Source organism: Lithobates pipiens, unplaced genomic scaffold (genome assembly GCF_037356315.1).
Source record: "Lithobates pipiens isolate NorthernLeopardFrog02 unplaced genomic scaffold, aLitPip1_a1.2 Scaffold_25, whole genome shotgun sequence".
Taxonomy (NCBI): Eukaryota; Metazoa; Chordata; class Amphibia; order Anura; family Ranidae; genus Lithobates; species Lithobates pipiens.
In genome coordinates, this window is record NW_027507787.1 from 234,184,662 (window position 1) to 234,197,690 (window position 13,029).

General features: G+C 45.2%; 1 long non-coding RNA gene across 1 annotated transcript in view; it reads right to left on the reverse strand.

Moving 5' to 3' along the window:
- Positions 1–12,780, reverse strand: part of LOC143930962 (uncharacterized) — a 49,701-nt gene extending 36,921 nt beyond the window's left edge. The window contains exon 1 of the long non-coding RNA XR_013262860.1: positions 12,647–12,780. This is a non-coding gene — a long non-coding RNA (uncharacterized LOC143930962). The remainder of the gene's footprint in view (positions 1–12,646) is intronic.
- Positions 12,781–13,029: the final 249 nt, after the last annotated feature.

Here is a 13,029-nt window from a genome sequence, read left to right on the forward strand (position 1 = left end):
CAAAAGCCCAGGCGCCAGGACACAATTTCTAGTCACCATGGAGACCCGGGAATTTGTTAAGCCCTGGCTATAAAACCTTCACAAAAACCAATCAATATACACTTATTGGGAAGACATGTAGCAGAATACAATTTTTGCCAAAGTTTATGAAGAAAAATCTATCTATCTATCTATCATATATAGATAGAGATTCTATCATTATCCAATAAAAAAAAAAAAAAAATATATATATATGATAATGAGAATGGCGCCCGAATGGAAGTTAGGAGGGCTGGTTTTGGCCCCTGGCCCATCCTCCAGCATCAATGCCCCCCCAAGAGACATGTCTGCGACAAACTGCCCACAAAGCGGTATAGCCGCGCTGCCCCATTGATTTCAATGGGTAAGAGCGGATTAGAAGCAGTGAATACACCGCTCCTTCCCTGCTCCAAAGATGCGGCTAGCAGGACTTTTTTTTACCGTCCTTCTAGCGCACCGCTCCAGTGCGAAAGCCCTCTGGCTTTCATACTGGAGTGAAAGGGGCCGTTGGAGTGAAAAACGCCTCAGTGTGAAAGGGGCCTTATGGGCACTGTTAGGCACTAATAGGCATTGATCGACAGCAGTGATGGGCAGCACTGACTGGTGGCACTTGTGGGCACCGATTGCTGGCACTATACTGCTATATTGATGATCAGTGCCCTGATTACACTCCTAGATGTCCCCTGGGTGGAGATGCCGCTGATCGGCTCTCCTCGCCACACGCTCTGTCAGTGTCCATGTGACTGGCTGTAATTGGACACAGCTGATCACATGGCTAAAAAGCCACGGCTCCTTACAGAGCGGGGTCACGCCGGATCTATCGGCCATTTTGGAACGAGAGCCGCACCGCCATCATTTGACGGTAGGCGGATGGCAAGCAGTTAAACATGTGTTTGTGTTTCCTGCAGGAGGTGGAGCCCATCCCCGAATGGGACCGTCCTGGAGGGCAACTTTACTTTTAAAATTTTTGGGTCTTTTTTCATTTATTATGATAAAAAAATAAAAACCCCCAGTGGTAATCGACTACCACCAAAAGAAAGCTCTACTTGTGTGTAAAAAATAATAATATGATATATATTTCATTTGGGTACAGTGTTGCATGACTGCACAATTACCAGTTAAAGTAGTGCAGTGCTGAACAGTAAAAAGAAAACAAACGTCCTGGTCATGAAGGAGGTAAAACGTTCCAAGACTGAGGTGGAAGGGACAGCCTTAGAAGAAGTGGAATTTAGCCAGAAGCAGGGAGGTTCCCAATACCAGCAATGATTAAATTTGGAATTCCGCTAAATCAGTGGGCGCGCAGCCGGGGGGTCCGCGGTGAGCCGCAGCCGGGGGGGTCCGGGGGCGCGCGGGGGGGGGGTCCGCGCGGGGGGGTCCACGGGGGGCCGGGGGGGTCCGCGCGGGGGGTCCACGGGGGGGGTCCGCAGGGGGGCGCGGGGAGGGCGTGGGCGCGCGGTGAGCCGGGGGGTCCGCGGGGGGGGGGCGGGGATCCGGGGGGGGGGGGGTCCGCAGGGAGTCGGGGGGTCCGTGGGGGGCGCGGGGAGCCGGGGGGGGGTCCGCGGGGATCAGCCAACTTAGGTGCTCTTGATCAAGGTCATCTACTGATCTGAGAACTGTAGTGGGGACTTTTAATGGCAACTCTAATCACAGGTAGTGTACTCACTGTATCTCCAGCTCTGCGGTGTCTCGCAGCAGTGACACCCATGCCAAAAATCAGGGGATAGGGTCTCCTCCAGCCCCTCCCACTTCACATTCCTCACCAGTCAGCTGACCTCTACTCTCTGCCCCACACCAATGCCGTGAAATGAATGGGCAGCTGCAGAGGCTGAGTGGGCGGTCACAGGCTCCAGAGACAGCCCTGCTGGGCAGCCACGAAAAGGCTCGGAGAGCGGTTTGAGCTTCAGGAACAGCCCAAGATTTGGTGAGCCCTGGCAAAATTGTCATTCGACCCCCCAAGGGGGTCCAGCCCCCGAGAACCAATACTCTAAAATGCAGATTTATTGATATCTATGGGTCAACAAATACAGTGTCTTAATGTATTCATACCCCTAGAAATTTTCCACAATTTGACAGGTCACAGCCAAAAAGGTAAATGTATTTTATTTGGATTTTATGTGATAGACCAACACAATGTGGAAGGAGAATGATAAATGATAAGTGATACAAATAAATATGTGAATAGTGGGGGGGGGGGGGGGGGATATTGGTATGGCGCCCCCCGGAGTCAATACTTTGTAGAACCCCCTTTCTCTGCAATTACAGCTGCAATTCTCTTTGGGGATGTCTCTACCAGCTCTGCCCACCTAGAGGGACATTTCTGCCCATTCTTCTTCTCTGCAAAATATCTCAAGCTCTGTCAGATTGGATGGAGAGCGTCTGTGAACAGCAATTTTCAAGTCTTGCCACAGATTCTCAATGGGATTTAGGTCTGGGCTGTGACTGGGCCATTCTAACACATGAATATGCTTTGATCTCAACCATTCCATTGTAGCTCTGGCTGGATGTTTCGGGTCGTTGTCCTGCTGGAAGGTGAACCTCCGCCCCGGTCTCAAGTCTTTTGCAGATTAACAGGTTTTCTTCTAAGATTGTCTTGTATTTGTCTCCATCCATCTTCCCATCAACTCTGACCAGCTTCCCTGTCCCTGCTGAAGAAAAGCATCCCCACCACATGATGCTGCCACCACCACCATGTTTCACAGTGTGTTCAGGGTGATGTGCAGTGTTAGTTTTTTTTTCCACCACACATAGCGTTTTTCCAAAAGTTGAATTTTGGTCTCATCTGACCAGATCACCTTCTTCCACATGTTTGCTGTGTCCCCCACATGGCTTCTCACAAACTGCAAACTGGACTTCTTATGACTTTCCTTCACCAATGTCTTTCTTCTTGTCACTCTTCCATAAAGGGCAGATTTGTGGAGAGACGACTAATAGTTGTCCTGTGGACAGATTCTCCCCCCTGAGCTGTAGATCTCTGCAGCTTCTCCAGAGTTACCATGGACCTCTTGGCTCTTCCCTGATGAATGCTCTCCTTGCCCAGCCCGGTCAGTTTAGGTGGACGGCCATGTCTTGGTAGGTTTGCAGTTGTGCCATACTCTTTCCATTTTCCGATCGATGATGGATTGAACAGAGCTCCGTGAGATGTTCAAAGCTTAGGATATTTTTTTATAACCTAACCCTGCTTTATACTTCTCCACAACTTCATCCCTGACCTGTCTGGTGTGTTCCTTGGCCTTCATGATGCTGTTTGTTCACTAAGGTTCTCCAACAAACCTCTGAGAGCTTCACAGAACAGCTGTATTTATACTGAGATCAACTTATACACAGGTGGGCTCTATTTACCAATTAGGTGACTTCTGAAGGCAATTGGTTCCACTAGATTTTAGTTAGGCTCGGTTCACACAGCGGGCGGCACGACTTGCAGCGCCGCGACCTGCACACGATCAGCGGCGACTTGCAAAATGACTTCTGTATTAGAAGTCAATGCAAGTCGCCTGAAGTAGTACAGGAACCTTTTTTCTAAGTCGGAGCGACTTGAGTGGCTCCTATTAGAACGGTTCCATTGTACAGAACGGAGCGCGACTTGTCAGGCGGCTAAGTCGCCTGGACAAGTCGCCCCTGTGTGAACCGAGCCTTAGGGGTATCAGAGTAAAGGGGGATGAATACAAATGCCCCCCATGATGTGCCACTTTGCGTTGTTCTATCACATAAAATCCCAATAAAATACATTGATGTTTTTGGTTGTAACATGACAAAGTGTGGAAAATTTCAAGGGGGTATGAATACTTTTTCAAGGCACTGTATGTCAGCATGTGAACCACAGCAACAAAAAGTATTAAACTTCCTCCTGGCAATAAAGTTATTTGACCTTTACAGCAGAACAAACACAGGAATGCAAATGGCCTAACAAAGGATTTCACCTCCCCAAAACAATCCGCCATTCAAACCTACTATATGTGTGAAGTCATTTCCATACTACTACCTATATAAAAAAAATAAAAGAAAAAAAATAAATAAAAAGGTATCGGGGTGGGTCTATTCATCTGCACAGAAAGTGGGGGAAAAAGAAAATCCTCAAAGGGGATACAAAAACCAGAAATGTAAAAAAAAAATAAAAAAAAAAAAATAAAACCACACACACAAAAAAAACAACGAAAAAATAAATGGAAAATAAATAAATAAATAAATGGGGGAAAAAAAAAAAAAAAAAAAAAACACTCAGCACAGCAGCCCCAGGTCACTCCTCAGATTTAATTTTCACTACAACAACATTCTTCAGGTTTAAAGGAATCAAACTAATAACTCTGAACAAATTAATGGGGGGAGGGGCAACTACATGGCAAATGAGGTTTAATGTAGAAAAATGTAAAATAATGCATTCGGGTGGCAAAAATCTGAATGCAATCTATAGACTGGGGGGAGAACCTCTGGGGGGAATCTAGGGTGGAGAAGGGCCTGGGGGTCCTAGTAGATGATAGCAGCAGCTTGGCATAGCTGAGCCTAACAAAGCAAACAGAATATTGGCATTAAAAAGGGGATCAACTCCAGAGATAAAACGATAATTCTCCCGCTCTACAAGACTCTGGTCCGGCCGCACCTGGAGTATGCTGTCCAGTTCTGGGCACCAGTCCTCAGGAAGGATGTACTGGAAATGGAGCGACTACAAAGAAGGGCAACAAAGCTAATAAAGGGTCTGGAGGATATTAGTTATGAGGAAAGGTTGCGAGCTCTGAACTTATTCTCTCTGGAGAAGAGATGCTTGAGAGGGATATGATTTCAAATATACAAATACCGGACTGGTGACCCCACAATAGGGAGAAAACTTTTTTGCAAAAGGGAGTTTAACAAGACTCATGGCTGCTCATCAAAATTAGAAGAAAAGAGGTTTAACCTTAAACTATGTAGAGGGTTCTTTACTGTAAGAGCGGCAAGGATGTGGAATTCCCTTCCACAGGTGGTGGACTCAGCAGGGGGGCATCGATAGTTTAAAAAAAAAAAATTATTAGATAAGCACCTGAACCACCACAACATACAGGGATATACAATGTAATACTGACATATAATCACACACATAGGATGGACTTGGACTTGTGTCTTTTCAACCTCACCTACTAAGTAACTCCCGGCCTCCATATCCACAGCACATAAAGAATTTGGAGGAACGGATCAACAAATAAATAAAAATGAATGAAAAAGCAGAAATACATTTTAATTTTAAAAAACACATTTCCAAAAAGAAGCACCAAAGTCCTCGTTCAGTGCGATACGTCAGGCTATACCATAAAAAGCAATCAATTTAAGCGCAGTGTCGCTGTCATAAAGATAAAATAGTTGGCAATTCTAAACTTTGAACCCTTAAAAAACACGTCCTGTAACGTGCGAGTCAGGCAAGCAATAAAATCTGTTATTTTCTGACCTCCTCGGTTTGGTGCAGAAAGAACATTTATGAAGATCGGAGATAAGAAAGATTAACAGGAATGTTCTAAAAGTTGTTAATGTAAAATCCAAACAATTTGTAACAGATCTCGGTTATCGGAATTACTACAGGCAATATATGTTTATCTGCACTACAAATGTGTTCTCATACAGGTACCCACCGGGCCCGGCCGCGCAGGCACTGGCACCCACCACACAGGCACCCACCGGGCTCGACCGCGCAGGCACCCACTGCACAGGCACGCATCGGGTCCAATCGCACAGGTACGCACCGGGCCCGAGACCACAGGCACCCACCACACAGGCACCCAATGGGCCCGACCGCGCAGGCACCCACCGGGCCCGACCGCGCAGGCACTGGCACCCACCACACAGGCACCCACCGGGCTCGACCGCGCAGGCACCCACTGCACAGGCACGCATCGGGTCCAATCGCACAGGTACGCACCGAGCCCGAGACCGCAGGCACCCACCGCACAGGCACCCAACGGGCCCAATCGCGCAGGCACCCACTGCACAGGCACGCATCGGGTCCAATCGCACAGGTACGCACCGGGCCCGACCGCGGAGGCACCCACCGCACAGGCACCCAACGGGCCCAATCGCGCAGGCACCCACCGGGCCCGACCGTGCAGGCACCCACCGGGCCCGACCGTGCAGGCACCCACCGCACTGGCACCCACAAAAAACACCAAATGGACCAACTGCACAGGCACCTATAGGACCGACCGCACAGGCACCCACCACACAGGGACCCACCGTACAAGGCATGCCGTGGACCGGCCACACAGGCACCCACCGTACAAGGCATGCCGTGGACCGGCCACACAGGCACCCACCCTCCAAGGCATGCCCTGGACCGGCCACCAAGGCACCCACCCTCAAAGGCATGCCCTGGACCGGCCACCAAGGCACCCACCCTCAAAGGCATGCCCTGGACCGGCCACCAAGGCACCCACCCTCAAAGGCATGCCCTGGACCGGCCACCAAGGCACCCACCCTCAAAGGCATGCCCTGGACCGGCCACACAGGCACCCACCCTCAAAGGCATGCCCTGGACCGGCCACCAAGGCACCCACCCTCAAAAGGCATGCCCTGGACCAGCCACACAGGCACCCACCCTCAAAGGCATGCCCTGGACCGGCCACACAGGCACCCACCCTCAAAGGCATGCCCTGGACCAGCCACACAGGCACCCACCCTCAAAGGCATGCCCTGGACCGGCCACACAGGCACCCACCCTCAAAGGCATGCCCTGGACCGGCCACACAGGCACCCACCCTCCAAAGCATGCCCTGGACCTGCCACACAGGCACCCACCCTCAAAGGCATGCCCTGGACTTGCCACACAGGCACCCACCCTCAAAGGCATGCCCTGGACCTGCCACACAGGCACCCACCCTCCAAAGCATGCCCTGGACCTGCCACACAGGCACCCACCCTCCAAAGCATGCCCTGGACCTGCCACACAGGCACCCACCCTCCAAAGCATGCCCTGGACCTGCCACACAGGCACCCACCGTACAAGGCATGCCCTGGAACTGCCACAACCGTACAAGGCATGCCCTGGACCGGCCACACAGGCACCCACCGTACAAGACATGCCCTGGACACATATACTGGTAACAACCTGTCAATCTAAAGAAATTAGGATTGATCGCACAGGCACCCACTACGCAAGGTATGCCCTGAACCGGGCCACTCAGAGAACCACCGTACAAGGCATGCACTGGACCGACCACACAGGGACCCCATTGCACAGATACTGGTAACAACATGCCATTCTAAAGAAAGAAAAAAACTTGAACTAAAAAATTAATAAATAAAAATCTTCAATTGATCCTTTTCTGGATTTGGTAACAATTTTAACAAATCGTATCAGAAACACAAATAAAAAATAAAATAAACCAAACTCACACCGATCACCAGAAACAATCCTTGACATTTCCTGGTTTCCCAAACTGCCTAGAGAAGATAAAATCCCTCCCATCTCATTCGCCATCGCAGCGACCATGTGATCTCCTACAGATACAAAGATCTCACTACAGAAAGAAAATCTTCTGGTGTTGTTAGGCAACATACATTTTCCGATCATATACACTAACATTACCATAGTACATCACATAAAAAAATAAAAATAAATAAAAAATAAAATGTTTACAAATTTAAAAATTTTGGGAATTCCTAAAGGCGTGTTAAAACTTGGAAATCAATTCCACAACAGAACAGATACAAAAAAAAAAAAAAAAAAAAAAAAAAAAAAAATATAATAATAATAATAATAATAATAATAATAATAATAATGTTGACATAACAAAAATTCTACCTTCTCCCTCGGATGTAGAAAACAAAAAAAAAAAAAAAAAATTACAGAAAATTATTCCTTCCCCCCCCCCCCCAAGAGTTAAACAGCGAAATAAAGGCGAAATCACGTAGCGAGTCCCGGTGAGGACCTGTCACCCGAATTCAATAAAACACTCAAACTGTCACGACGAAAAACTATTCAATCACTTCATGTCAGCTGTGTCCAAACTGCTCACCTACTAAAATGTGTGCTTTAAAAAAAAAAATTATAATAAAAAAAATAAAAACTGTACTTCCAGGAAGAGAGACAAAGGAACGCTATCGCAGCATGAAATTACATCTGAACCAAAGCACAATTTGCATAATGGGCTTTGCTAAAAAAAAAAAAAAAATGTATGTCAAAGCATGGTTTCTGAGTCGGAGCCTAACGGCTGGATCAAATTAAACTTTCACCTAGAAAAAAAAAACTAAAATAAAAAACAAACAATATCTAAACCTTGACGATTAAAAAAACAAAACAATCACATATCCATAGCAAAATATACCATTCCCCTAAACACCGGTCAAGGTGAAAATTAATTACTCCTAAAGCCATGGCACCAGAACAATGGCACGAAAACAAATTAGTGAGGAGGGGCCTGCAAAGAGGAAATGAGCAGAAGATTAAAAACAACAAAAAATTAAAATTAAAAGAAAAAAGAAAAAAAAAAAAGCCTTGCAACTTTTTTTTTGCTTAAACATGTATATGCATAATCAACCGGCTTTTTTTTTTTTTTTTTTTTTTTTCGTACCAAACATACAGATTTAAAGGAGGTTAGAGGGGAGGGAACCAGGGCATTGGTGAGGGAAGGAGGGGGGAGAAACAAAAAAAAAAAAAAAAAAAAAAAGCCATACTGTCATAGGGAGTTTTCATTCGGTTCGTGCCCATCCCCCAGCATTCTGCGGCCACCAAAAAAAAATAAAAAATCCGGAAGATCTCTCAATCCTGCTTTGGGAGCCGATCCCTTGGGGGGGGGGGGGGGGGGGAGCACATCGATCCTTAATCGTGGGGGTAATGAAGGTTCCAGCAAACAGGGCAGCACACTGCAAGCAACCGAACTAGGCCCCAGGCCCCTCTCTCTCATACACACCCCCCACCCCCCCCCCCCCCCTCCTTCTCTTCTCCTGAGCCTCACCCCGTCCCTGCCCACCATTCAAGGAACACACACAAAAAAAAAAAAAGTGTTTGCAGAAAGGAGGGAGGGGAGGAGGGGAAAGAAGCGCACAGCATCGAGTTTCTTTAATTAAGCAAACAGCAAAAAAAAAAAATCCTCAAAAAAAAAAAAAAAAATGTCATAGCTGCGAAATGTTGAGAGCCAAAAAAATAAAAAGTCTGATTAGGAGTGATCTCTGAACCCGAGCTGTAAATGGAAATTGCCTGCTGGAAGCAATTACCTAGAAACCTGATAACAATACGCTTCACATCCATCCATCCCAACCAAATAACAAAAAATATATCAAAAAAACAAAACAAAAAAACAAAAAAAGGTGGTGGTGAGCATCAGACGCAGGAAATCATGACAATTAAAATGTCCAAAAAAATTACATTCCTCCGTCCTCCAGTCATTTACCTTCCTTGGTGCAATTAACACTTTTCTTCAATAGGGATAGAAAGCACAAGGATGGGGGTCCTAAGCTCCAAAAATGAAATATATATATATATATATATAAATAAATAAATGAAAAGGGGGGGGGGGGGGGGGGTTCTGCTATATAGGTAACAGAGGAGAGAAAGATACTAAAATAAATGAATAAAATCTTCTGGTGCAGTTAACACTTTCCTTCCCGAAGGATAAAAATGACATGGATGGGGCTTTGAGCTCCATATATTAATTTTAATTCTGCTACAGAGGTAACAGGAGAGAGAGATGTGAATAAAAAATAAAAAAAGATACAATCTCTTGCTATAATTAACAATTTTCTGCTATAGGGATAAAAAAGGGCAGAATGGGTTCTCAGGTCTGAGTAATAATCCCAATAATAATAATAATAATAAGATACAACTCTGTTGCGGGGCTAGTATTGGAGGTAGATACTAAGAAAAAATAAAATGGGGACAAACAGAGAAGGATCTAATCTTGTTACAGAAGTGGATACTTAAAAAAAGAAAAAGATACAGTTCTGCTGCAGGAGGTAGGAGTGTCAGAAGATACTAAAATATATTAAAGAATAAAATAAGCACCAAAAAAGAAAAGAAAAAAAAAAAAAGAAAGAAAGAGAAGGATTGAATCCTGCTACAGATATTAATATAACAAAAAAAATAAAATGAATAATAAAAATCTAGTCCTGCTACAGAGGTGAGAGTGTAGGCCGCTGCATATATTATCTATCCACATCTCCAATCCTGCTACAGAGGTAAAACAGATACGAATATAGAAAAATTATACAAATCTGCTTCAGTAAGTAGGAGTAGAAGCAGTCATTGAAATTTCTATTATAAAAAATAATAATATAAAAGATATATTTTTAATTTGTTTATATTGCTATCTGGGCCACCCCTTCTCTTTTTTTTATTTTTATTATTAAAGTGATAATAATAAAAATGAATATGTGTGTACATTACAATCTGGGTCCCCTTCTCTTTTTTATTAAATATTTTTTTTTATTGTTTTATATTACTATCTGGGTTCCCTTTTTTAAAAATTAATAAAATAATAATAAATATTTTTTTATATGGTTTTATTTTTGTTTTACTATCTGGGACCCTTCCCTTTTTCATATTAAAATAATAATATTTTTATTATTAATAATGCCATTTTTTACAATATATATATATATATATATATATATATATATATATATATATATATATAATTATTTTATATGATTTTTATTTTCCTATTGCTATCTGGGCCCCCTTCTTTTTATTATTAAAATAATAATAAATCAATTTTGTATATAATTTTATACTACTGTCTGGGTCCCCTTCTCCTTTTTAATATTAAAATAACAATATTAATAATATATTTTTTTTATTGTCATATCACTGTCTGGATCCCCTTCTCTTTTTTATTATTTGAATAATAATACTAAAATATTTTTTATTTCTTTTTAAAAAATATATATATCACACACACTACTTTCTGGATCTCCTTATTTTTATTATTAAAATAATAAATATTTAAAACAAATGTATATGATTTGATTTTTAGATGAATATCTAGGTCCACATCATATAATATATATATATATATATAATAAAGGTAGAAATCAGCTGATAATTGGGGGGAGGGGGGGAGGGGTCAGATAAAGTAAAGAGATGTGAAGAGGAATTAATGTGAAGTGAAAGATGTAGAATTCTGGGGGGGGATCAGATCTCATCATATAATAATAAATAGATAATCTGATGAAATGCGGATCTCCTCCATATGGATACAATGTGGAAAGGAGACTCCTATAGATGATACAATGTATAGAGGAGACTCCTATAGATACAATGTATAGAGGAGACTCTCCTATGGATACAATGTAGAGAGGAGACTCCTATGGATACAATGTAGAGAGGAGACTCTCCTATGGATACAATGTAGAGAGGAGACTCTCCTATGGATACAATGTAGAGAGGAGACTCTCCTATGGATACAATGTAGAGAGGAGACTCTCCTATGGATACAATGTAGAGAGGAGACTCCTATGGATACAATGTAGAGAGGAGACTCTCCTATGGATACAATGTAGAGAGGAGACTCTCCTATGGATACAATGTAGAGAGGAGACTCTCCTATGGATACAATGTAGAGAGGAGACTCTCCTATGGATACAATGTAGAGAGGAGACTCCTATGGATACAATGTAGAGAGGAGACTCCTATGGATACAATGTAGAGAGGAGACTCTCCTATGGATACAATGTAGAGAGGAGACTCCTATGGATACAATGTAGAGAGGAGGCTCTCCTATGGATACAATGTAGAGAGGAGACTCCTATGGATACAATGTGGAGAGGAGACTCTCCTATGGATACAATGTGGAGAGGAGACTCTCCTATGGATACAATGTGGAGAGGAGACTCTCCTATGGATACAATGTGGAGAGGAGACTCTCCTATGGATACAATGTGGAGAGGAGACTCTCCTATGGATACAATGTGGAGAGGAGACTCTCCTATGGATACAATGTAGAGAGGAGACTCTCCTATGGATACAATGTGGAGAGGAGACTCTCCTATGGATACAATGTGGAGAGGAGACTCTCCTATGGATACAATGTGAAGAGGAGACTCTCCTATGGATACAATGTGAAGAGGAGACTCTCCTATGGATACAATGTGAAGAGGAGACTCTCCTATGGATACATTGTGGAGAGGAGACTCTCCTATGGATAGTACAATGTGTACGGATGTGGGATTTGGATACAATGTATACGGACGGACATCCGCTGTCTATGGGCGGGGATTTGGAGTGTAGAAGTGGGCGGGGACTCGGGATGTTGCGGCCTGTCAGGTGAGGCCCGGTAGGTTGCGGACACGCCCCCCTGGTTTTGGTGGGAGGCGGGGATTGGGGGAGATTTTTTTAGCTTAAAAAGGGGGTGTGGTGGCCGCGCGCACAAGAGAGGGGCGGGAGCCGGCGGTCACGCGCACAGGGGAAGGTCGCGAGACGCTGAGTGTTCCAGGCGCGCTCCCGAGAGGGGCTTAGCAGCGCGGGCTGAGCGGCGGGAGTTTCTCTCCGGTGATGTGGAGCCCGCCGGTTCTCTCTCCGGTCCCGGGTCTCTCTCTCTTTTTTTTTTTTTTTGTTTCCCTCACGAAGTCTCTGTGAGGAGGAGGAGGAGGAGGGGAGGGGGGGTAGCCGGTTCCGGGTTGCGCGCCCCCCTCCGGTACCGGGTGTCGGTGTGTAGATAGAGAAGAGCTTACCTACACAGTGAATGAGCTTGTACCGCCACGAGTCAAGTTCCTGCCGAAATCCGCGCCTCTCGATCGAGCATTGCTGGCTCTTACACACACTCGCCATTTTCTGCTGAGCCCCCCTCGCGCGGGCGCGCACGGACCGTCCCCGGCTCCTCCCACACCCCAAAGGCCCGCCCCCTCCTCCTCCCACTCCCGGGGCCGCTGCGTGCGCCTGCTCAGCGGATGCGTGACGTCAGCACGTAGGGGCCATGGTCAGCGATATGCGCGCGCGCCCCCCCTCTGGTCTCCATGGTGATAGGATACTGAAAATAGAGAGAGCCCCGGGGCTACGGTAACCACGAGAACCGGGAGGGGGGCGCTACGTGGCTCTGTCCCCTCCCCATGTTATATATA